The following is a 27,388-nucleotide window of genomic DNA, read 5'->3' as shown; positions in this document are numbered from 1 at the left end:
AGCTGATTTGCATATCGCCATTGTCTAACCCAGGGTGGTGTGGAGTGCAAAAAAATGATGGATTTGGGCCCAGATCTTTGGACTGGGTTGAATGTGTGACATTGATCCACATTCGGTCCATCACCTGTTTTGTTTGCAATTGCCGCCATAAGTGCGCTGGGGATGCTCAGACGTGGGTCCCAGGCACTCCACACCACTGGAGTCAAGCTAGCCGGGCTGATGAGAGGTGTTACCTCGAAACCGGTCCGGTCCTCGGATGCTTGATTCCGTTCTGGGAAGGACATGGCTTTTGTAGTTCGGACTGGACTGTTCCCATGGGGCACAGGGTCAGAGCTGATTTGCATATCGCCATTGTCTAACCCAGGGTGGTGTGGAGTGCAAAAAAACGATGGATTTGGGCCCAGATCTTTGGACTGGGTTGAATGTGTGACATTGATCCACATTCGGTCCATCACCTGTTTTGTTTGCAATTGCCGCCATAAGTGCGCTGGGGATGCTCAGACGTGGGTCCCAGGCACTCCACACCACTGGAGTCAAGCTAGCCGGGCTGATGAGAGGTGTTACCTCGAAACCGGTCCGGTCCTCGGATGCCTGATTCCGTTCTGGGAAGGACATGGCTTTTGTAGTTCGGACTGGACTGTTCCCATGGGGCACAGGGTCAGAGCTGATTTGCATATCGCCATTGTCTAACCCAGGGTGGTGTGGAGTGCAAAAAAAACGATGGATTTGGGCCCAGATCTTTGGACTGGGTTGAATGTGTGACATTGATCCACATTCGGTCCATCACCTGTTTTGTTTGCAATTGCCGCCATAAGTGCGCTGGGGATGCTCAGAGGTGGGTCCCAGGCACTCCACATCACTGGAGTCAAGCTAGCCGGGCTGATGGAGGTGTTACCTCGAAACCGGTCCGGTCCTCGGATGCTTGATTCCGTTCTGGGAAGGACATGGCTTTTGTAGTTCGGACTGGACTGTTCCCATGGGGCACAGGGTCAGGGCTGATTTGCATATCGCCATTGTCTAACCCAGGGTGGTGTGAAGTGCAAAAAAACGATGGATTTGGGCCCAGATCTTTGGACTGGGTTGAATGTGTGACATTGATCCACATTCGGTCCATCACCTGTTTTGTTTGCAATTGCCGCCATAAGTGCGCTGGGGATGCTCAGACGTGGGTCCCAGGCACTCCACACCACTGGAGTCAAGCTAGCCGGGCTGATGAGAGGTGTTACCTCGAAACCGGTCCGGTCCTCAGATGCTTGATTCCGTTCTCGGAAGGACATGGCTTTTGTAGTTCGGACTGGACTGTTCCCATGGGGCACAGGGTCAGAGCTGATTTGCATATCGCCATTGTCTAACCCAGGGTGGTGTGGAGTGCAAAAAAAGATGGATTTGGGCCTAGATCTTTGGACTGGGTTGAATGTGTGACATTGATCCATATTCGGCCCATCACCTGTTTTGTTTGCAATTGCCGCCATAAGTGCGCTGGGGATGCTCAGACGTGGGTCCCAGGCACTCCACACCACTGGAGTCAAGCTAGCCGGGCTGATGAGAGGTGTTACCTCGAAACCGGTCCGGTCCTCGGATGCTTGATTCCGTTCTGGGAAGGACATGGCTTTTGTAGTTCGGACTGGACTGTTCCCATGGGGCACAGGGTCAAAGCTGATTTGCATATCGCCATTGTCTAACCCAGGGTGGTGTGGAGTGCAAAAAAACGATGGATTTGGGCCCAGATCTTTGGACTGGGTTGAATGTGTGACATTGATCCACATTCGGTCCATCACCTGTTTTGTTTGCAATTGCCGCCATAAGTGCGCTGGGGATGCTCAGACGTGGGTCCCAGGCACTCCACACCACTGGAGTCAAGCTAGCCGGGCTGATGAGAGGTGTTACCTCGAAACCGGTCCGGTCCTCGGATGCTTGATTCCGTTCTGGGAAGGACATGGCTTTTGTAGTTCGGACTGGACTGTTCCCATGGGGCACAGGGTCAGAGCTGATTTGCATATCGCCATTGTCTAACCCAGGGTGGTGTGGAGTGCAAAAAAACGATGGATTTGGGCCCAGATCTTTGGACTGGGTTGAATGTGTGACATTGATCCACATTCGGTCCATCACCTGTTTTGTTTGCAAATGCCGCCATAAGTGCGCTGGGGATGCTCAGACGTGGGTCCCAGGCACTCCACACCACTGGAGTCAAGCTAGCCGGGCTGATGAGAGGTGTTACCTCGAAACCGGTCCAGTCCTCGGATGCTTGATTCCGTTCTGGGAAGGACATGGCTTTTGTAGTTCGGACTGGACTGTTCCCATGGGGCACAGGGTCAGAGCTGATTTGCATATCGCCATTGTCTAACCCAGGGTGGTGTGGAGTGCAAAAAAACGATGGATTTGGGCCCAGATCTTTGGACTGGGTTGAATGTGTGACATTGATCCACATTCGGTCCATCACCTGTTTTGTTTGCAATTGCCGCCATAAGTGCGCTGGGGATGCTCAGACGTGGGTCCCAGGCACTCCACACCACTGGAGTCAAGCTAGCCGGGCTGATGAGAGGTGTTACCTCGAAACCGGTCCGGTCCTCGGATGCTTGATTCCGTTCTGGGAAGGACATGGCTTTTGTAGTTCGGACTGGACTGTTCCCATGGGGCACAGGGTCAGAGCTGATTTGCATATCGCCATTGTCTAACCCAGGGTGGTGTGGAGTGCAAAAAAACGATGGATTTGGGCCCAGATCTTTGGACTGGGTTGAATGTGTGACATTGATCCACATTCGGTCCATCACCTGTTTTGTTTGCAATTGCCGCCATAAGTGCGCTGGGGATGCTCAGACGTGGGTCCCAGGCACTCCACACCACTGGAGTCAAGCTAGCCGGGCTGATGAGAGGTGTTACCTCGAAACCGGTCCGGTCCTCGGATGCCTGATTCCGTTCTGGGAAGGACATGGCTTTTGTAGTTCGGACTGGACTGTTCCCATGGGGCACAGGGTCAGAGCTGATTTGCATATCGCCATTGTCTAACCCAGGGTGGTGTGGAGTGCAAAAAAAACGATGGATTTGGGCCCAGATCTTTGGACTGGGTTGAATGTGTGACATTGATCCACATTCGGTCCATCACCTGTTTTGTTTGCAATTGCCGCCATAAGTGCGCTGGGGATGCTCAGACGTGGGTCCCAGGCACTCCACATCACTGGAGTCAAGCTAGCCGGGCTGATGGAGGTGTTACCTCGAAACCGGTCCGGTCCTCGGATGCTTGATTCCGTTCTGGGAAGGACATGGCTTTTGTAGTTCGGACTGGACTGTTCCCATGGGGCACAGGGTCAGGGCTGATTTGCATATCGCCATTGTCTAACCCAGGGTGGTGTGAAGTGCAAAAAAACGATGGATTTGGGCCCAGATCTTTGGACTGGGTTGAATGTGTGACATTGATCCACATTCGGTCCATCACCTGTTTTGTTTGCAATTGCCGCCATAAGTGCGCTGGGGATGCTCAGACGTGGGTCCCAGGCACTCCACACCACTGGAGTCAAGCTAGCCGGGCTGATGAGAGGTGTTACCTCGAAACCGGTCCGGTCCTCAGATGCTTGATTCCGTTCTCGGAAGGACATGGCTTTTGTAGTTCGGACTGGACTGTTCCCATGGGGCACAGGGTCAGAGCTGATTTGCATATCGCCATTGTCTAACCCAGGGTGGTGTGGAGTGCAAAAAAAGATGGATTTGGGCCTAGATCTTTGGACTGGGTTGAATGTGTGACATTGATCCATATTCGGCCCATCACCTGTTTTGTTTGCAATTGCCGCCATAAGTGCGCTGGGGATGCTCAGACGTGGGTCCCAGGCACTCCACACCACTGGAGTCAAGCTAGCCGGGCTGATGAGAGGTGTTACCTCGAAACCGGTCCGGTCCTCGGATGCTTGATTCCGTTCTGGGAAGGACATGGCTTTTGTAGTTCGGACTGGACTGTTCCCATGGGGCACAGGGTCAAAGCTGATTTGCATATCGCCATTGTCTAACCCAGGGTGGTGTGGAGTGCAAAAAAACGATGGATTTGGGCCCAGATCTTTGGACTGGGTTGAATGTGTGACATTGATCCACATTCGGTCCATCACCTGTTTTGTTTGCAATTGCCGCCATAAGTGCGCTGGGGATGCTCAGACGTGGGTCCCAGGCACTCCACACCACTGGAGTCAAGCTAGCCGGGCTGATGAGAGGTGTTACCTCGAAACCGGTCCGGTCCTCGGATGCTTGATTCCGTTCTGGGAAGGACATGGCTTTTGTAGTTCGGACTGGACTGTTCCCATGGGGCACAGGGTCAGAGCTGATTTGCATATCGCCATTGTCTAACCCAGGGTGGTGTGGAGTGCAAAAAAACGATGGATTTGGGCCCAGATCTTTGGACTGGGTTGAATGTGTGACATTGATCCACATTCGGTCCATCACCTGTTTTGTTTGCAAATGCCGCCATAAGTGCGCTGGGGATGCTCAGACGTGGGTCCCAGGCACTCCACACCACTGGAGTCAAGCTAGCCGGGCTGATGAGAGGTGTTACCTCGAAACCGGTCCGGTCCTCGGATGCTTGATTCCGTTCTGGGAAGGACATGGCTTTTGTAGTTCGGACTGGACTGTTCCCATGGGGCACAGGGTCAGAGCTGATTTGCATATCGCCATTGTCTAACCCAGGGTGGTGTGGAGTGCAAAAAAACGATGGATTTGGGCCCAGATCTTTGGACTGGGTTGAATGTGTGACATTGATCCACATTCGGTCCATCACCTGTTTTGTTTGCAATTGCCGCCATAAGTGCGCTGGGGATGCTCAGACGTGGGTCCCAGGCACTCCACACCACTGGAGTCAAGCTAGCCGGGCTGATGAGAGGTGTTACCTCGAAACCGGTCCGGTCCTCGGATGCTTGATTCCGTTCTGGGAAGGACATGGCTTTTGTAGTTCGGACTGGACTGTTCCCATGGGGCACAGGGTCAGAGCTGATTTGCATATCGCCATTGTCTAACCCAGGGTGGTGTGGAGTGCAAAAAAACGATGGATTTGGGCCCAGATCTTTGGACTGGGTTGAATGTGTGACATTGATCCACATTCGGTCCATCACCTGTTTTGTTTGCAATTGCCGCCATAAGTGCGCTGGGGATGCTCAGACGTGGGTCCCAGGCACTCCACACCACTGGAGTCAAGCTAGCCGGGCTGATGAGAGGTGTTACCTCGAAACCGGTCCGGTCCTCGGATGCTTGATTCCGTTCTGGGAAGGACATGGCTTTTGTAGTTCGGACTGGACTGTTCCCATGGGGCACAGGGTCAAAGCTGATTTGCATATCGCCATTGTCTAACCCAGGGTGGTGTGGAGTGCAAAAAAACGATGGATTTGGGCCCAGATCTTTGGACTGGGTTGAATGTGTGACATTGATCCACATTCGGTCCATCACCTGTTTTGTTTGCAATTGCCGCCATAAGTGCGCTGGGGATGCTCAGACGTGGGTCCCAGGCACTCCACACCACTGGAGTGAAGCTAGCCGGGCTGATGAGAGGTGTTACCTCGAAACCGGTCCGGTCCTCGGATGCTTGATTCCGTTCTGGGAAGGACATGGCTTTTGTAGTTCGGACTGGACTGTTCCCATGGGGCACAGGGTCAGAGCTGATTTGCATATCGCCATTGTCTAACCCAGGGTGGTGTGGAGTGCAAAAAAATGATGGATTTGGGCCCAGATCTTTGGACTGGGTTGAATGTGTGACATTGATCCACATTCGGTCCATCACCTGTTTTGTTTGCAATTGCCGCCATAAGTGTGCTGGGGATGCTCAGACGTGGGTCCCAGGCACTCCACACCACTGGAGTCAAGCTAGCCGGGCTGATGAGAGGTGTTACCTCGAAACCGGTCCGGTCCTCGAATGCTTAATTCCGTTCTGGGAAGGACATGGCTTTTGTAGTTCGGACTGGACTGTTCCCATGGGGCACAGGGTCAGAGCTGATTTGCATATCGCCATTGTCTAACCCAGGGTGGTGTGGAGTGCAAAAAAACAATGGATTTGGGCCCAGATCTTTGGACTGGGTTGAATGTGTGACATTGATCCACATTCGGTCCATCACCTGTTTTGTTTGCAATTGCCGCCATAAGTGCGCTGGGGAGGCTCAGACGTGGGTCCCAGGCACTCCACACCACTGGAGTCAAGCTAGCCGGGCTGATGAGAGGTGTTACCTCGAAACCGGTCCGGTCCTCGGATGCTTGATTCCGTTCTGGGAAGGACATGGCTTTTGTAGTTCGGACTGGACTGTTCCCATGGGGCACAGGGTCAGAGCTGATTTGCATATCGCCATTGTCTAACCCAGGGTGGTGTGGAGTGCAAAAAAACGATGGATTTGGGCCCAGATCTTTGGACTGGGTTGAATGTGTGACATTGATCCACATTCGGTCCATCACCTGTTTTGTTTGCAATAGATCATTTGAAAGCAGGAATAAGAGGTAAGAATAGAGAGCTTGCCCTTAGACAACTTGAATGTAAATGGATTTGTCGTTTGAGAAGTGTACAACATGGACTTAATCAAAATTCTGAATTCCATAATTTTTTATGAACTTGTGCACTTATCAATGTTTCATTAAGTCTATGACAATAAACTGTCTTTGTATTAGTAGGATCACTTATGAATAACAACTCTTGGAACAACTATTATTTATTATTACAAGGTATGTGATCAAGATCATTTTATTGATTTTTGTGTCTTCATCTGTTACTTTTGTAAACTGTGTTGCAAATAATATCCTTATTATGTTCAAAAGGTTCTTCGTAAGGGATACATACGATACAACTCATAGTCATTCATGTTTCATATGTCATATTGTCCAATTTTCCAAGAGGTTTTTCTTAAAGGGTCACATACGATTCAACTCAGAGTTATTCATGCTTTATATACCATGCTGTCCAATAATTCCTGTGGTTAGATTACAATTCTTTAAGCCAAACCACCTGTAATATCACCACTATCCTGGTTTGAAGTCTTGTTCTGACGTCACTACTAAAATCATAGTTTGAACAGCTCTGGTGGACACGAATCAAGGATCTGTTAAATAAGACTTTGTGCTTTCCACGTATATTCCAACACGTATTTCTAACACACTCTAAGATGGCCGCCCTTCGGGTATTATTCGAATGACTATCACATGGCTTCTTATTATTTGCAAACACTAGATGTGCGTAAGTTTATTCCCACATTTTAAATTTTCCAGTGCAATGATTTCGATAATTGTATATTTATTGGATTCAAATACAAGTTCTAAATTTGTGACCTCCGGTAAAATATTATTTCGATATCACACCCAAACTTAGTTAGTCTAGGTTTTGGGTTTTGGTTTTACACGAAGGAAACCCTTGCCAAGCATAACTAAATTGGAATAAGTTCTCATTTGAATTTCTTCCATTCACTTGCAGGTTTCAGCAAATAACAATGACATTCAAAGATAGCGGCCAGTTTCGATATGTAAACACGGCTCGCACGAAACTCCTTGCGTATTAGTTGAAACACCGAACAATCTTATTTTTTATATTTCTCACACACTGGATGAAATTGTATACATTTTCTTATATTGTTCTTATTCAGAGCTTGGCGATAATTTATGTCAAGACTCCGAAAAAAATAAAAAAACATGAATGGTTAGATGTTTAGCTTCACTTCCGTTTGACAATTATCACAGTAGACAACTACATATTTAAAACTGATCTTCAAGCTTCTCTTGTGTCTTTAAGTCACATCACGGTTTAAGACACATTTTGCGATCGTTGTTTCTAACCAGTTACAAGATAGCCGCCGCATTCTACACAATCAACACGGCAAATCTTTTGCCGCCATCCAGATTACCAAATTGAATTCAGGTGTGCTTAATCTGAAAAATCGTGGGGTATAAAAGGCAGGAGGCTAGACACCTCATTATTGAGATGCTGTACTACCTGTGATGTGTAAACTTGCGCTGGCCACCATGCCCTTCTCTGGTAAGTCCATAGATAGGTTCTTTTAGATATTGGAGACACATTAAATTACTTATGATGTGGTCTCTTCTTTTCTTTCCTTATTTTAGTACATGACTGAATCTTTTAAAATATTTATTTTTGGATTAATAATAGGGGATTTTTGTTTAAAACTTAAATCTTAGGTTCAAATATATGCTTTGCATTTTGATATTGACTCACAACAAGACAATCATTAACTTTCTGTTCTTTTGGCCTTACTTTGTCTAGTGTTTTCTCAAGTTTGGGTTAACCAAGTACTCAGGGACACAGAGCATGCACTAGATATTATGAATGAAGATATTATATGCAACACTAGTGACTAATTATGTTTGTTGTAAAAACATTTTAAAAAAAAGTATTACCTGGCAGTATTAATAAACAGCATTTTACTAAAAAACCCTTAAAAAAAATTCTTATAAAAATGTGAATACATCAGGAGCAGTGAGACTAAAATACTGGGACATATAAAGTTTGAGAAGTTGGAATATGTTAGACATTCTATTAGAAAGAACTGAATGACTATTGATATTAATTGAACTATTACAAAGTAATGGGAATACAGATTTGGTTATTTCTCATTTCTTCTTTGGTTTCTTTTCAGTTTAACAAGCTCGAGCACGACAAGAACAGGTATTTCTTAATTAAAAAATAACACTAATTAGAATATATACCTAAAGTTCACAATGGTAAAATAAACTTTATGTTTATCTGCAGCAGCACAGGCCCAAGGAGGCTATAGACAGGGACTACTGAACCTGCATAAGCTACATTTCTGTTAAAACACGTCTTCAAGATATAAAGGTAATAACTGGATGGTTTTCAGAATAACAAGGTCTAGGAAACAAGACATTTGTATGTAATAGCTAGATCGCTCTTTTTTGAATATACATGAGCAATGGTATATGTAATAGGATATGTCCATGAGCATGTCCAACACAGATTGCATTTCTTAGATTAGTTGTTTCCATATAAATAAGTACTCACATGAAATATTAACAATGTGTTGTTTTTAAAACTAGAATTATAGGTAACAATTCTCTTTTTTGTGATTATGGTTGCTTCTTGGAACAAACTGCATATCAAATACAACTGAATAATATATGTCCTTTCAAAAACTAGATTATTCTGCTGCCTCCAAGAAATTAGTTTAATCTGCTGCTTTCAAGAAACAACAACAAGATGTACTGAATGTTGACTATTATTCGTTTTTGGAGGTATGAATCTGATTGATGTTCTCTGAAATTTTCTATCTCCCTGTTTCTTGCACCACCAATCTCTTATATAAACTGTATTTAGTATCATGAGTCTCCAGGATCTAGAACTACTACTGTATCTTAGTCCTTGCGTTTGAAGAACAGTGCTTCCTTCTGTTCTTTGATTCATTTAAGAATTTAATATGCAGTCAGGTATCCTTTTCCAATATAAGCACTGACCAACTTGGATATTTCTGTAAATATAACATGCTTGGGTATTTTAATGTATATCCTATGTTTTTAATTTTTCTGTATATATAGATGTGTATTAGTGTATAATTGTTGTTTGTTTCATCCTTAGCCCTGAAGAAGTCTCAATGTGTGAGACGAAACGCGTCGGCTAAGAAGGGAATCCATTTGTGTTCTTGGATTTTTTTCCTGACCTGTATTGTCAAAATAAAGAACTTTGGAAAAGAAAAATCTTACTGAATTCCGGATTCATTTATCACAGGACTCTCATACGCATTATGGACCTTTGAAATTAATGAATGAAATACTTCTTGGATGGGTGCTGATTCCTTATTTCTCATTGCGTTTTGGGTTTTACCCTTGAAGGAACAGACAGGGTTGTGTTCCTTGGATTCAAAAGCACCATCATCACTATTCTCAAGCCACAGGTTAAAGCAGGTGCATCTTTTCTTTGCCTCAACCCTTTCCTTTGTATAAAACCCTTTAAAAACCTAACGCCCGCAATACAAAAATCTTTTGCGGACGGAATGAGGGCAATATCGGACTGGATGGCCATAAATTGCCTCCAGTGTAATGTAAGCAAGACAGAGGTCATGCTGTTCGGGAAGGCCACACTTCTGTGGTCCCCTGAATGGTGGCTCCCGGATTTGGGACGAACACCAAGCCCCACACAGACCGTAAAAAACCTCGGTGTGTGGCTAGACAAGACACTCTTGCTTAAAGAGCACACAAATCAAGTAGCAGGATCCTGCTTCCGGGTCAATGGACTGCTACGACTCGTCTTCCCAATCCTATCAGACTCCTACAGGAAAACACTCGTCCAGGCCTTGGTAGTCAGTAGACTGGACTATTGTAATGGCTTGTTAATCTCGGCCAATGAGGAACAACTACAGAGACTACAGGTGGTCCAGAACACCGCAGCGAGACTAGTTCTCAACGCTCAGCCAAGGTCTGCTTCACGTCCCCTCTTGGTCAAACTTCATTGGTTGCCAATCAGACAGCGTATAAAATTCAAAATCTTCTGTACAATTCACAAATGTCTGTTTGGCATTGCACCCAAATACCTAAAAGAAAAATTCACTCCCTATAAACCTGTTCGCACCCTGCGCTCTAATAGCCAGCAACAGCTCCAGGTTCCTAGGATAAAAAAAGCTAGGCAGGGAGGGCGAGCCCTGTCCTACAAAGGCCCCATTCTATGGAATTCACTACCCCCTACCCTTAAAAATACCACCAACTTTCAATCTTTCAAGAAGACCTTAAAAACCTTTCTATTTTCTGCCTGCTAAAATATTCACTTAGGCTCCCTCACAGCTCAGAACTAGGTCTAAGCTCCTTTGATAAAGTGAAAGCGCGGAGATATCCCTTTGGGGGTCGAATTCATGTGCTATATAAGAACATAAATAAATTGTTATTCACAAAGCCAATAGCTTTCACTTTCCTAATGTGAGTCCTATTGGCTATGGCAATGCTTGTTGGTAGCAAGCAATCACAGTGCTGTTGTGGTGCTGAGTGATGCTGTTGTGGTTAAGCTGAGTGATGTGGTGGTGTATTAGGGTGAAGTGGTGGTGTATTAGAGTGATGTGGTGGTGCCCCTGAGTGATGCCCCAGAGTGATGTGGTGGTGTTCCGTGAGTGATGTGGTGGTGTCCCTAAGTAATGTGGTGTTGCCCCTGAGTGATCCCCCTGATTGATGTGGTGGTGTCCCAGAGTGATGTGGTGGTGTCCCAGAGTGATGTGGTGGTGTCCTAGAGTGATTTGGTGGTGTCCTAGAGTGATCTGATGGTGTCCCTGAGTGACGTGCTGGTGGTGTGAGGCATGCAGCAGTGTGAGGCGTGCAGCAGTGTGGCGTGCATCAGTGTGAGGCGTGCAGCAGTGTGTGGCGTGCAGCAGTGTGAGGCATGCAGCTGTGTGTGGCGTGCAGCAGTGTGAAGCGTGCAGCAGTGTGTGGCGTGCAGCAGTGTGTGGCGTGCAACAGTGTGTGACGTGCAGCAGTGTGTGGCGTGCAGCAGTGTGGTGTGCAGCAGTGTGAGGCGTGCAGCAGTGTGTGGTGACCGGTCCGCACAGGGACCGGTGCACACTCCAATGTCATCTGGCGGCGAAGGCCTTGAAGGGTACGTGTCCACAGCCTCTTCTGGGCTCTCGGTGTCGAGGTCCTGCCACTCCAGTTCCTGTGTCCCCGAGGATGTCGAGCCAAGGGTCGTTCTCTGATAGTCGAAGTAGAATGCTCCTTCCTCTGGATTTTCCAGAATCTCGGGGCTTTGACGGCCCTTCGGCGTCAAAGTCCTCCTCCTCATCTACCTCGACGACCAGCGTCTTTGGTTTCGACGGAATCGAGAATTTATTCATTTTCTTGTAGTACTCCTTTTTCCTTTGCAGGATGTTATCCATCTCGGCCCGAGCCGTCTTTTCTTTCTTTCCATTTCGGCGGCCTGCTCGGCACCGAATGGTTCAGCTGTTCTCTTAGACGTCAAAACAGCCTTCGGGTCCTTTCTCGAAGCCAAACGTTCCTTTTCGGGCACATGCTTCGACGACCTTGGCTTTTCGCCGGTCTTCGCCGCCTGAGAGTCCTTTTCGAAGAATCCGCTGGGCTGTTTGTCCTTGGATGCAGCTGCGGCCGTCAAAATGTTCGGCGCCGGTGCTCCCTTCAAGGACTTAGGGCCAGATGCATCAAGCATCCTTTTTGCCATTCCTAAATAGCGATTTTTTGCGAATCGCTAATTAGAAAGCGCAAAATGGTATGTATGTACAAAATCGCTATTTTTTAGCGATTCCTTATTATTCTTTATTTGCGAATTCGCATTTTCCGAATTCCCACATAAAGAATAATTTGCGATGCATTCCTATGGGCCAGGAGGCCCATAGGAATGATAGTGCAATAATTCTCAAATTGCGATTTCGCAATTAGCTAATCGCAATTTGAGAATTATTTCAAGGGTGCAGGGGTGTCTCAAAGACACCCTGCTGCACCCCTGAAATTTACATGTGTGTGCATGTGGCACACATACATGCCCTATGGGCATGTATGTGTGTCACATGCCACCCTCACAAATGCCAAAAAGGACATTTTAAAAAAGAAATCGCAAATTACCACCCACTACAAATTGGTGATAATTTGCGATTTCTTAACACAAATTCGTAATTCTAAATAGTTACATACATATCATTTAAGGAATCGCAAAAATTGCGATTCCTTAAATGCTATGGCAAAATAAGGAATCGCAATTTTTTGTGACTCCTTAAATTGCGATTATTTGATACATAGCAAATCATGCTAAAAGGCTGTTTGCGAGTCGCAAAAGCCTTGATGCATCTGGCCCTTAGACTCTGTTTTTCGAGAGTCTTACTCAGGCTTTTGAGGCTCTGTCGAGGGTTTAGGGTTCAACGTCTCTACTTCCTCTTTAGAAGTTTTCTTATCGGTCTCTACGACCGTGTAGTTATCTGGTCCCTCGGCGATGTTGTCCTCTTCGTCGCTAGAGAGGCCTAGGTCCCAAAGCGATGGTGGTTGGCCCATGCCCGGCATGTTGCAGTTGGCCCTTCTCTGTGGCTCTCTAACCTGTAGTGTCTTTGGCGTGAAGGCGGAGCAGGCGTTGCAGTTCTTGCTCTCGAGGTCGACCGGTAGGCAGAGGTTACAAACCGGGTGCTGGTCCTTCTGCGCGTATTTAAAATGTGTCTTGTCCATTTCTTGCGCACAGGGGGCCCCCTGTGTGCGCATTCTACGTTGGACGTCAAAGTTCTCCTTCTTCGTCGTCCCGCTTGATGGTGTAGATTCTCGTCTTCTTAATCCTTTTTGTGCAAAAAACGATTTTTTTGCGTCTTCTTTTCTCCAAAACTCTGGAGCACTTTCGGGAATGATCCAGACCCAATGGTGGAAAAAAGAATCTGAAGATGACACCCAAGGGTGGGAGCTTCCGCAGGAAGCGTGCAGACGTCACTAGAAGGACACCAACACCCACCTGGGCTACAAAAAAAAATAAAAAGACTGCGATTCCGGACCCAACCACTAGACCGGGGAATAATGCACAGCACAGTGAATCCAGAAAGATTCGCGCTGCAAAAATATCTTATACTCGTGTTATGGCTGCTCGCCCACACTACCACAAGAAAACAAGTTACTTACCTGTAACAGAAGTTCTCCAGTATTGGAAGCTTTCATAGATTCACATGCCTGAATCATCCCCCGTCATTGTGACAGGAGTCTCCTGTACATAAAAAAGCACTGCTTAGTAGTATAGCAAACTGAAAAGAGGCCTAGGCCCATTTCCCTTTTGCAACCCATAACCTTCGTTATGTAAAAGAGACCAAACTTGTCCCTGAACCAAAGACTCCTGAGAACCTTTTGCCCCTCAGATTTTCATGCCATAAACCCCCTTTGTGCTAAATCAGAGGTGAGCCTCTCAGGGGAGGAGGGTGGGTTGCATGTGAATCTATGAAAGCTTCCAATACTGGAGAACTACAGTTACAGGTAAGTAACTTGTTTTCTTACTCCTGTATTGGAGCTTTCATAGATTCACATGCTTGAATCAGAATAGCGAGCAGTAGAATACGGCACTTTTTTTAAGACTCCATGCAGCTCTAGTATAGCTATGCAAGACATCATTTATCTATACAAATTGATCATGGAATTCTGCATATTAGAAATGAAACCACTCTCACTAAACATATTAAAAACTGTGCATGTGTAACCAAGAAACAAGGACGGAGAGATGAAGAGGGCTCACCGTTACTGGATAAGGTTTCTCAGCACCGCTTCTCCCACCGCCACATCTCTTCCTGTGGCTGCATCCAAGCAGTAATGCCTGGTGAAGGTGTGTGTACTGTTGCAGATCGCTGCCCTGCAGATATCCTGGATCGGTACTCCCAGGTCGCTGCCCTGCAGATATCCTGGATCGGTACTCCCGCAAACAAAGCAGTGGAGGTGGACACTGCTCTTGTCGAATGGGCTTGAACTCGTGCATTTAAAGGCTTTCCAGCTGCCTGATGACAATACTCTATCGCATTGGAAAATCCATCTGGCAATTCCCCTTTTTGATAAAGGGAAGCCCTTCCTGGGTGTGCTGAAGGAAACAAACAGTTGTGAAGATTTGCGGAAGGGTTTCGTCTTTTGCAAATAGAATTTGAGACAGCGTTGGACATCTACGAGCGGAGAGCTCTTTCCGCCGCTGTTGGTTGAGGAAAGAACCGTTTGAGCATTAGTGGCTCATTTAAATGAAAGTCAATTGGAACTTTTGGAATAATTTTGGATTAGTCCAGAGTATAATTCTATCCTCTTTAAATTGTAAAACAGGGTCTTGAATCGAGAGAGCCTGTAATTGCCCCACTCTCCAGGCTGAAGTGAGCGCTATGAGAAGCGCAACTTTCCACAATAGAAATTTAAGATCTGCCCTGTGTATTGGCTGAAAGGGCTGTTTCATTAATTGAGGAAGAACAATGTTCAACTGCCAGAGAGGTGGTTGAGGCTTTACTGGAGGAAAAACCCGGAATAATCCTTTCATGAATTGTTTGATGACTCTTGCAGACCACAGAGATGGTCCTGAGGAAGTCCTCCTGTAGAGTGATATTGCAGCCAAATGTACCTTTATAGATGGATGAGCCAAACCAGACTTAGCCAAAAGTAAAATGTATGGAATAATGGCATGCGCTGCCGAATTCCGAAGATGAATGTTCCATCTTTGGCAACACAGACAGAATATTTTCCATTTAATTCTGTGGGTCTTGTTCGTACTCTCCGCTCTGGTTTTTTAATAGGATGTCTTTGCATTCCTCTGAGATCTTTAGATGGTGAAACTCACAGTGCTCAGGACCCAGGCTGCTAAGTGCACTGATTTCAGATCTGGATGGAGCACTTGTCCCTGGGACATAGAAGGGCCGGTATTGGCCGGAGGCAAATCGGATGGACCTGAGACAGTAGAGGAAGCTCTGTGAACCAGTGCTGCCTGGGCCACCATGGGGCTATCAGGATCATCCTGCACAGCTCCTTCTTGATCTTCATAAGAACTCATGGCAGGAGGGGAATTAAAGGAAAGGCGTAGGCAAAGATGCCTGACCATGCCATAAAAAACGCATTCCTCTAGGATTGTCCAATCTCCTACTGTCTCTTTCCGGAGGTGTCGTAAAAGGAGCTGACGGATTCCTTGACTTCTGCTGAGCCGCCTTGGTTATGACGAAGTCCAGCTTGGGGTGGCCTAGAAGACAAGCTGGAGCATCCGAAGGTGCCTTATATTTTTTGTACAGTCTGGCAAGTACTTGAGTCACCGTTGCCGGGGTCTCCATGACTTTCAGGCCCTCTTTCCATAGATGATCGACAATTGGTAGTGACCGAAATGTCCTACGATAAGGTTCCTTGAATTCGGAAAAGAAACCTTCTGCTTTGTCTGTGGACATGGTGAGTGCGAATCTGTTTGTGGCTCTCTCCTTTAGATTATGAAAACCACCGATGTCCTCAGGTGCTGAATCGACAGGTTTCAGTGAAGGAGAAGAAAGCGACTGAATGAGATAATCATCCTACTCTCTGCTAGGGTCCGTTATCTCTCCCTCCACTCATCATCCGTGGTCACTGGCTCTAGTTGAGATCTTGCTGGTGGAGATTTAGGCAAGGGCTCTGGTAAAATTTCTCGCCTACGCACTGGTGTACCTAGTAAAGAGCGTGGTTGAGGCATAGTCACCTGTAACTCTCTAGAGGTATGAGGAACATGATGTCTCTTATAATCGAGAGAAAATCTTCTAACAACATTCGAAAAAACTGAAAATGAGGACCTTACGACCTGCGTGACCACATTCGGTCCAGCATCTTACCAGGTCAACAAATTAATCAGTAAAAATTGGCACATTGTAAATACCGGAAAATTCAACTGGCCAAAACCTCGCTTTGCGAATAGACGTACAAAAAACTTACGTGACATGCTGGTACATACACGTCCAAAACAAACAAATCCAACAAATCAGATCAGAAATATCAATATGGTTCCAGTGACCGGCCACTACCCGTGCGGTTCCTGCACGGCTTGTAAATCCACGTCCATTTCCAAAACACTACAACTGTCTACAACATTCACATGGACCCAGAGGCAACACAGCAATTGCAATTCTTCCCATGTGATCTATATGGTCACATGTCTATGTGACAAAAAATACATTGGTATGACCTGTAGAAAGGTGAAATTGCGCATAGGGGAGCATAAAAGCAATATTCGCCTAAAAAAGAACACAACCAAACTATGTGCACATTTCATTGAATTAAAACATAGCATTGAGGATCTGAAGTGGACAGTTATAGAAAGAGTACCAGACACAACACCCAACGTTGAAAAGGTACTATATGAAAAAGAACAACGCTGGGTGGACCGCCTCAAGACCAATAAATATGGTCTAAATGATGATATCTGTTGGCACCACTTTGCACGCTGATTATCGCAGAATGACAATCCTTTGAAGTATGAACCTTCAGTTTGAGTCCGTAATTTTTTCACAAATAATTTTTTCACAAAAAAGTTTTTTCGGTTAGTGCCATGACAATTATGATAACACACTGTACATAACATATAATTAAATCTATGGCGCACAGAATGATTCTAAATATGTTATTTAACCAGTTGAAGTTGTTCTTCGTTTCTGTGCAAAGGTCCTATTTCTATTTCTTTGCCCAGCGCTGTAAAAACGCCATTGGAAGCGTGCTCCCGGCGTCCAGGAGGCAGAGTCAGCACAAGACGCGGAACACGCTTCCGTTGCGGGTAAGTCGTCCACGCATTGCCCGCGCTCACCGTTACTATACTGTATCAGAGTTACTAATACCTTCCTCCTTTGATACCGTTATAGCCTGGGACAATTTGTCCATACCTCCTGAGGGAACCCTTTTTTAACATATTTAAGGTAAGACCTCACTTGGGGTACCACGGACTTGTTACCATTACGAACTTGGGTAAAACATTCACTATTCCCGTTTTCCCTATTAGGTTCATTCAAAGCTCACCCGACTTAGAGGTATGTTAAACTTCTTTAATGGGTAAATTACTTGTCAAAATATACGCTAGTCTGTCACTATGTCGCCACCAATTACTCGCCCCCATGTGCCCATTGCTCGCATTTTCCTGAATAAGGTCTCAATTGAGCTTGCATAATAATGGTACAATGTTTTTCCATTTTAACCATTTCTTGTACATTGGTTAAATGCCACCAGTGACCCCACCTTTTTCTTTAAATTTTATAGGTGACTTCATAGAACCTCATAAGGGTAAGACTGTGAAAATTAATATTCTACCCTTCTACATCACAAATGGTGATATGTAGCTTTTTCTATTTTTTCTATGTTTAGTGTTGTCTTTGTCCTGACGAATGCTCTTAGACCCACGGGCCAATAGAGCAGAAACATGTCGACGTTCTTTCAATACTATTAATATATGCTATGGATTCCTAAATTTCCAGTGAGCATACCGATCTTTTTAATTAGTAGTCCAGCGATATTAATAAAGAGTACCTATATCGACTGGAAATTATTTTACTCCTTTTTGTGCTTTTTCTGTGGGGCGACTCGAAATTCTCTGGAGACTGCCACGAAAAAACCAGAGAACGCCTCGGGTGAGGCTGGCAAGATACAATTTGTCAAACCCAATGATTGCTGCCATAACGTTTGTGTGGGGCGGAGAATAAGATATACCGCTTCTCGTTATACACAACGTTGATGAGGGTTTTTCAATACTTCTCTCGGTATAAGTGGTTACAAGTGTCCTATCCACTCTTGATAATTTCTACCTAGTTCTGGGGAACAGATAGGACAACTATTCCTCTTCCCTCACATTGATGAACTCGTCTCTTATAATCCTCCAGCATAAACTGCAAATCCTTTAGCAATGAAGAAGGAACGCTCACCATCTCCTCCTGGCGGTATTGTTGCTGGGGACGATATTGAAACCCCTCATATTTGTCCTCTGAGTCATCCTCTTGGTACTTTACTTGCAACTGCGACGGGCTACTAGCATAGCCAAAAGGACTCCCATCATCCTCCAACAGATGAGATGGTACCAAAGGTGTCACCTTACTTGGAGATAAGTTCTTCCTGGCAAGAATCCACCTTCTGTTTTTTTTCCTCTTGTTGACGAGCCCGTCGACAAGATAGTCATCGCAACCGTCGACATTATTATGGTCGTCAACGCTACAGTCGACTATGCTGTTACTGTAGTCGTTGCCGTCGACAGCGCAATTGCTATCTGTAGTCATTGTCTATGCAGTCATCGCCACAGATCTAGGCGTCGCCATCTTCTTCGTCGACACTCCCGTCGACGGTGTAGGTTTCTCCAATGTCCCCTCAGTAGGTGTGGAGGCTGGCTTCTTGACTGAATGTTTGACTTTAGGGGGCAATTTGGGGCTCAGAGATTTTCCTCTTGGTATGTTTTACCCCTGAAGCATGACCCATGCTCTCCTTTTCCTTGCTTGGAGGAGATTTAGAGGGACTGCAGCCAGAAGACCCTAGCGTGGTCTTTTTAAGGGCCTTCTCAAGTCTTTCCCCTGAGGTACGAGCCTGAAGACATCTGTTCCTTTTTTGAGATCTGCTAGAAGTTGAAGATTCTTCATCACTGTCACTAGACATGACTTCCTTCCTGGGTTTAAGCTTTTGAAGCCAAAGTAATAGCCTTCCTTCACGATCCCTCAAAGTTTTATTTGAAAAGGTATGACATACCTTACAATCCTTTGCTTGATGATCTGGATAAAGGCAGTAGATGCAATCATTATGAGGGTTGTCTGCATAGTGCCTTTTCTTTAAACAGGTGGCACAGGCTCTAAATAATTTTTTTCTCCTTGTCAGCCATTGTAACAGTTGGAGAAATAGTAGGTATAATTAAATCTGAAGAAGAAAACTCAAATCCAATCTAGATTGAGTAGAAATTGAATAGTTTGAGCTGAGCTCAAAGGAGACTCCCTAGCACAACCTGCAGTAGAAAATCGGAGTGGTAAAATGTTCTCTCAAAAATGTGTTCTAGAGGGTGAGGAGTTGATTGGTTCAGGGACAAGTTCGGCCTATTTTACATAACAAAGGTTATGGGTTGCAAAAAGGAAATGGGCCTAGGCCTCTTTTCAGTTTACTATACTAATAGGCATTGTTTTTTTTATGTACCAGAGACTCCTGTCTCGACGGCGGAGAATGATTCAGGCATGTGAATCTATGAAAGCGCCAATACTGGAGTAAATAGAGCACTTTGGGTTTGCATTGAGCCCTTAACACTTCTGGGGGAATCTCTGGACTGTGCACGGTATGAACACCAAGTGGAATACCATATACAGAGCCAGCTTCCTACAACATCCAACTATGTAAACACGACCACACTCTGCTCTGGATCCTTTTTTGAAATATACACTATCGAAAAGCGAAAATGCTGCTGTTCAGTTTTATATTTTTATGGACACCCTAGGTCGTTTGAACAGGTCATATTCCTCCTTCTTAGACCTCTTTAGCTTTCAGCTCCCTATGCAACAGGTTAAACATTCCGACATATAATCCCTGCCATATCCTTTCTGTGGTGTGCACCCAGTGGCTTTATCACCATGTATGACAACTTTTTTCAACTCCTTTCTATCTTTGAAATTCCCAATTTTCACCGTACCTTTCTACCTCTCATCACAATCTGTTCCACAGCAAAAGATCCCATGTTCTTAGCCATGTCGCCTGGTTGTTCTCCTGCTTACTTACCTGTTTGTGTACAAGATGCTCCGTCCCTTTGTGCACACACCTTTTGTGTACCTTCTTTTGTACCTGACCTGTTTTCCTCCGTGCCAAACACAGTGTCCTTAACTTAACAGTACATCTGCAGACATGTAGTTTACTCCTTCCCATTCCCAGCCTCCACCCCAATTGACAACATAACCGGGGCAGACAAAGTCGCCCTTAGATCCTTACCTGGAATTAAAGTCAGTGCCCGCTCCGTAGTCTGCTGCCTTGCTTCTGCTGCCTTAACAGTAGAAATCACCTGCCCGTCAACCTGGTGTCAGTGGATTGGTGTCTTAAGCCTGTAAAACACTAGGTGGACACTGATTAATAAACCCAGCGACCACCACCCATGGACCTTCCTGCTCCTTTCTGCCACCTCCACCTGCTACGCCTTATGAATCGCATCACTGTTCAAGACCTAGTCCTCCTCCAGGCTATCCTCCTCATTGTCAAAGTCCATACAACCCTCCAATTCATCGGCTCGCCCACTGAGAGTGGTGGTACACCCAGCAGATATTGCACATTATACACCATCTCTGGTCTACCTGCCCCCAAGTCACCTCCATTGGCCATTGTACATGCAGACCTTGCAGCACCCTTTCCAGCCATTCTTGCATCTTCAGATGTAACCCCAACCACTGCTCTTCACCTCCTACTTTCCCTTTTCAGATATCCCAATCCTCTTGGGAAGACACTTCCACTACCTCACATCTCTCATATAACATCGCTACACCCGGTGCCTAAAACAGGGATCACCCGTTCCACTCCTCCGGCTTGCTTCTGAAACACTATAAATGAAAGGAGGGATAAGGAGGAGATATAATAGGTCCAGAATCCGACCTCGTAAATGGACAACCTAGCACAAGAGGATGGTGCAGTTCATCATGGGGGTGGGAGGGATGATAAGTATGTCAGAAGGAAGTGGCTGGTAGACCAAAGGGATCCAGAGGGAGATGAGGGGGGGTAGGAGAGTGATCAGATCTGAATGCTATCACACAACCAGAAGGATGTCATGCTTCATCATTGGTCTGCTCCTCTTCGGGCTGATGTTGCAATGCTGGTCAGCTCCCTCAGTGGGGGCTCTTAAGCTTGGATCTTTTGATTTTAGCCATATTGATGAATGCAAGTGAGGGGGTGTATGTGTAGGGTGGTGTGTAGGTGACTACAAGTCTAAAATATTGCATCAATACTTGGTAGACATAGGTTTAGCATCTCCTGAAGAGTTTGTGGAAGAAGGAAAACCATTGAAACAAGATTAGGGGGTCCCAAAAGTCTCATGGTAGGGGTGAGTAAAAGAAAGTGTTTGCTATTCCCGCTACTGGAAACATGTATGTATATGTATGTATAGGCATTTATATAGCGCACTACTTACCCGTAGGGTCCCAAGGCGCTTCGACCGCTGCGAAACCCTTCCTGGTTTCCCTGAGAGATGGTCCCTTAATGGGTATCTCCAGGGTGAGACCAGGCATCCCCGGCGGTCTGGTGGGGCCGTTAGTGAAGATAAGGCAAGCTAATGCCCAGAGTTGCCGAGTGTGATCGCTGATCAGAGTGGGCACCGAGGCGAGAGAATTATCGAGTCCGCTGACCCTGGTCCAGAAACCTGCCGCGCCGGGGAATCGAACCCTGGTCCCGGGCCGTCCTCTGCTCTCGGGTCTGCCGCCTCTAACCAGTGAGCCACACTACTTCACTTGTTCACATGTGGAACATTCTAAGAACAACAAAAAAAGGCTTCTAAGGTACCACAAAAACCTGTCCAGGAGGGTGGGCCCAGAGGTGCTCCGCAACCCAACGGTGGGTGCTAGGGTAAGAAATGGGATTTCAAAAATGCTTGCTGTTTCAATGTAAGTCATATGTACACCTAACTGTGGGCTTTCCTGGTCCCAAAAAGGCTTCCACTAGTGCACCTCCGGTTACCACTGAGGTGGTGAGTTTACAGATGGGATTCCACTGTAATCTCAAAGGGTGGAGTTGAAGCAACTGCTCTGGCTGTCTTGCTCCGTAACCTCCATCAACAGCCACACATCAATGGGGTTAGAGTAGAAGCACTGAGAGATATAGGTGCAAGTGTAACCATGGCGACTAAAAATACTGGTATCCCTAGAGCAGTATTGCGCTGGACAAACTTAACTAGTCACCAATGGTGAGAACTATACTAAAGTTCATCTCATGGCTACGGTGCCCTTAAAGTGTGGAGGGGTTACTGGACAAAAATAAATAAATAAATAAAATAAAAAATGGATGGGTTCTTTGCCATCCCATTACAGTGTCTTCTAGGGGATGATCTGGAGCCCTCAGCACGGGCCGAGGTAGCGATAATATTTCCTGGCAACCATACTGGGAATACCTGATTGGGTTTGTGTAAAAACAAGGAACACAAAGCAAAGCCCAAGGCAGAAAGGAAAAGAGGAGTTGGGGCCTGGAATAATGCCCCAACACTGCAAGAGAAAAGGTAATAAGTCTGGAAAACAAACATCTGAGCAGCCACAAGTTCAGGTCTCCTCTCCTCTGGGAGAACACTGGTCAGCCCTAGAGGAAACTGAGCCCTGGGTATCTGGGCCTTCCTCTCTGAAAGAGCTGTGCAACAGACAAAACCTGAGACCGTAAGCTGCCTCACGTGAAAAGGGATATCATTTTATAGATGGCAAACCAGACCCGTGTCAAGTCAAGTCAAGTCAATTAATTTATATAGCGCGCTACATACCCAGAGGGTCTAAAGGCGCTTGAAGAAGGGTGGGGAATTACTTGTCGAATGTCCAGGTTTTAAGTTGCTTTCTGAATGCTAGGTGGTTCTGAGTGAGGCGAAGGTGAGTGGGAAGTGAGTTCCAGGTTTTAGCCGCCAGGTAGGAGAAGGATCTTCCTCCCATGGTAGTTTTGTTGATGCGGGGTACAGCAGCAAGGGCTTGGTTGGAAGAGCGTAGCTGGCGGGAGGGGGTGTAGAAGGAAAGTCGTGTGTTGAGGCATTCGGGTCCAAGTTCGTATAGTGCTTTGTGTGCGTGGGTTAGGAGGCGGAATGTTATCCTCTTATTGACGGGAAGCCAGTGGAGGTTTTTCGGGTGATCAGAAATGTGGTCTTTATGCGGGATGTCTAGTATGAGTCTGGCTGATTCGTTCTGGATGCGTTGGAGTTTTTTCTGGAGTTTTGCTGTGGTTCCGGCGTATAGGGTGTTTCCGTAGTCCAGGCGGCTTGTAACCAGTGTGTGGGTGACCGTTTTTCTAGTTTCGGTAGGTATCCAGCGAAATGTTTTTTTGAGCATGCGAAGAATGTTGAAACAAGATGATGAGACGGCGTTGACTTGTCTGGTCATCGAGAGTGAGGAGTCAAGGATGACGCCCAGGTTCCGTGCGTGGTCCGTCGGGATGGGTGCTTTTCCAAGGGCCTCTGGCCACCAAGAGTCGTCCCAGGCGGAGGGGGAGGTACCTAAGATGAGGACTTCTGTTTTGTCTGAGTTCAGTTTCAGACGGCTGTGCTTCATCCACTCGGCTACTTCTTTCATTCCTTCATGTAGGTTGGTTTTGGCGGTGGTAGGGTCTTTGGTGAGTGAGAGGATCAGTTGAGTGTCATCAGCGTAGGAGATGATGTTGAGGTTGCGTTGGCGTGCGATGGCTGCGAGGGGGCTCATGTATACGTTGAAGAGGGTGGGGCTGAGTGAAGATCCTTGTGGTACGCCACAAATGACTTCAGTGGTCTCTGACTTGAATGGTGGGAGGCGGACTCTCTGAGTTCTTCCGGCAAGGAACGAGGTGATCCATTCCAGTGCTTTTCCTTGGATTCCGATGTTTCTGAGGCGTTGTAACAGGGTGCTGTGACAGACTGTGCCGAAGGCTGCGGAGAGGTCGAGGAGGATGAGGGCGACTGTGTCTCCATTGTCCAGTAGAGTTCGAATGTCGTCTGTTGCTGCGATGAGTGCGGTCTCAGTGCTGTGTTTGGCTCGGAAGCCGGACTGTGAGGAGTCGAGGGATTTGTTGGTTTCGAGGAAGGCGGCAAGCTGGTTGTTGACAGCTTTTTCGATGACTTTGGCCGGGAATGGAAGGAGCGAGATGGGGCGGTAGTTTTTTTTTTTTTCATAACCAATTTTATTGAGCAGAAGAGTATCAAGAATGTGGTACCTTCACATACCAAGATCCCCACAACAGTATTAATGCAACAGTGATATACTCGGCAATCCATGAATCAAATGATGAAGCTCAGCTTTAAGGACGCCCTAACTGCCCACCCCAACCCCAACTACCCCCCCCTTACCCAACCCCCCCCCCCACCACACATGTACAGAGGCAACATAAAGACGGTATACATATAAGAATCAGGTATGATGCAACCAGGGTTTTGCCATTCGGGCCAGGAATGTCACTGCGATCAAATGTCCTCCTCTTGTTCCGCTGGGGGTTCCAAGGACAGGCCGCGGTAGTCGGCCCACCGCTTCCAAATCTTGAAATGTTTGCGCGGGCAACCCCGCGCCTCAAAGACTGGTTTCTCAAGGCCCATGAAGTAGTCCAGCCCAGCCTTCCATGCAGACAGGGGGGGAGCCCTTACAGATTTCCAAGCCCGAGCCAGGTCACGCTTGGCCACGACCAGGCCCAGGAGCAACAGGTGGCGCTTATACACGTTACCCCCAACCCCTTCCATAATGTGCAGCAGGCCTAACCGGTGGGTACGGGGAAGATCCCAACCCAGGACCTCAGCCAGGCAACTCCATACTCCCCGCCAGAATCCAGCCAGGCGACCACACGACCACACTGTATGCAGCAGGGAGCCAGGCACCTCCCCACAATGCAGGCACTCCGAGGACGCAATCAGACCAGCCTTCCACAGGCGTTCACGTGTGTAATAGGCACGATGCAGGTATTTGAATTGTATCAGGCGGAGCCGAACCGCAACAGCAGTGCCACGTGGGGACTCCAGTGCCTCCCTCCAATCGTCCTCGTCCAGGGCGCCCACATCCACCTCCCACGCCTCCCGAAGGGAGCTGAGAGTGGAGGAGCAGTGTGTAACGAGGGACTGATAGATCCTAGAAACCTTCTTGTCTCCCAAGTCTCCCATAAACACTTTCGCCTCAATGGGGCTGAACTCGGGCAGGGAGTCGAGGCCGGCGATGCTCGGGGCCAGGGCATGCCTCAGCTGGAGGTAGCGGAAGAACTGGGAGTGAGACATCTGGAACTCCGCACGGAGGTCCTCAAAGGACTTGAGGGTGGTGCCCGATACGACCTGGCCCAGTTGTGTAATTCCAATAGCCTCCCAGCCCTCAAACCCGGCCAAAGCCGCCAATTCCGGGAGCATGCCATTGTGCCACAGCGGTGTCTCGGCTGTCAGTTTGCCCCACCAACCCATACGGCGCAGAGACTGCCGCCACACGGCAAAGACCACTTTAGTTACCGACGGCAACCCACGGCGTATACGAGCTGAGTAGAGAATGGTGTGAAGTGTACGGTCTCCCATTAGGTGTCTCTCCAGGGCATAGGCCGGATCACTCCTATCTCCATACCACCAATCATTGAGGACAAGGAGGTGTGACGCCTGATAGTAGGAGAGGAGGTCGGACGTGGCCAAGCCCCCACAGTATGTGGACAGAAAGCACGTTCTCAGGGCTACCCTGGCTGCTCCGCCATCCCACAGGAAGCGGCTCAGCACAGAGTTCACCTGACGGAACCATTCCATGCCAATAGGGTGTGGGAAGTTCTGGAGTTGGTACAGCAGTCTCGGCAGCGCCACCATCTTAAAGATTGCCGACCTCCCAAAGATTGTAAGGGGCATCCTGGACCATGTTTTGACATCGGTCTGGACCCGGTCCCATACCGGTAAGATGCTACGTGTCCAGGCCACGGCCCGCGAGGTCGAGAGGAAGACGCCCAGGTATTTCAGGCCGTCTGTCGCCACGCGCAAGTCTGCGGCCCAAGGGTCGGCGACCATTCCGCCACGCAGAACCCACAGGGTCGATTTAGACAAATTAAGATGGAGCCCCGAGACCTCGCCAAACCCCCGCATGATCTCCAAGACTCGGGGACCCGAGCGCCGCAAATCAGTAAGGAACAGGAGGACGTCGTCAGCATAGAGTGCGATCCTATCAGTTAGGTGGTCGTTCCAGACAAAGCCACGTAGATGGGCATCCATCCGGACCCGCGCCGCCAGGGGCTCCATGGCCAGGGCAAACAAGTAGGGGGAAAGTGGACAGCCCTGCCGGGTACCACGGCCAATCCGGAAGCGCCCAGAGACCGCACCGGCGACACGGACCGAGGCCGTGACATTGGTGTACAGGAGGCGAATATAGGACAGGAAGACCGGCCCTAGATTGAGGCGGGCCAGCAGGGCGAACAGATATGTCCAGCTCACCGAGTCGAAGGCCCGGTCCATGTCCGCAAGAAGGAGTGCAGCCTGTTCGTCCCTGGCTCCCATGGCGTCGATCGCTGCCTGTGCCCGCCGGATATTATGCCGGGTAGCCCTGCGTGGCATGAACCCGGCCTGATCAGGGTGGACCAGGTCGGCGATGTGGAGTAGCAAGCGGTTCGCAAGGGCTTTCACCAAAACCTTGGCCTCAATGTTGAGGAGGGAGATCGGCCTGTGAGAGTCGTGCCGATCCGGCGCCCTGCCCGGTTTCAAAAAGACCACAATCTCGGCGTGGCGCCAGTCAGGTGGCAGCTCGCCCCGAGACCTCGCCGCCTCCAGGGCGTTGTGGAAATGGGGTCCCAGTTGAACGTGGAACTTCTTATAGAATTCGGCAGGATAACCGCTCGGGCCGGGTACCTTCCCCGTGTTCAGCTGGCCGAGGGCCTCCCCAAGTTCCTCGGAAGTGAGAGGGGCCTCCAGGGCCGTTCTAGTCTCATCCGGGACTGCCCGTGGGAGTAGGTCATCCAAATATGAGGCTATGTCGCTCTCCACTACTGGGTCCCGAGGAGCATATTGTGCCGCGTAGTAGCGGGCAAAGCTCGCCGCCAGCAAACCCGGGTCGGACATGACCGACCCGTCATCCGCCGCAAGGCCGGGCAGTTCTAGGGGTTGGAAGGTCGCCTGACAAAGCCTATGCAACATGGTGCAGGACTTGTCGCCCCACTGGTACACCCTGCTACGCGTGGCGAGCCACGCCTGCCGGGCCTCCTCGTATAGAACCGAGGCATACGTCTGCTGGGCCTGCAGGAGCCGTCGCACGACGCCCTCGTCGCCCCCGAGTCGGCTACGCTGCTCCAGGTCCTCCACTCGGGCCGCGGCGGTCACAATGGCCTCCCGACGCTCCCGCCGAGCGGCCGCACACCAGGCTATATCGATGCC

This window comes from Lissotriton vulgaris, chromosome 1_2 (assembly GCF_964263255.1).
Source record: "Lissotriton vulgaris chromosome 1_2, aLisVul1.2, whole genome shotgun sequence".
NCBI classification, from domain to species: Eukaryota; Metazoa; Chordata; class Amphibia; order Caudata; family Salamandridae; genus Lissotriton; species Lissotriton vulgaris.
The sequence above is the reverse complement of the archived record's forward strand: the minus strand, read 5'-3'. Positions refer to the sequence as shown.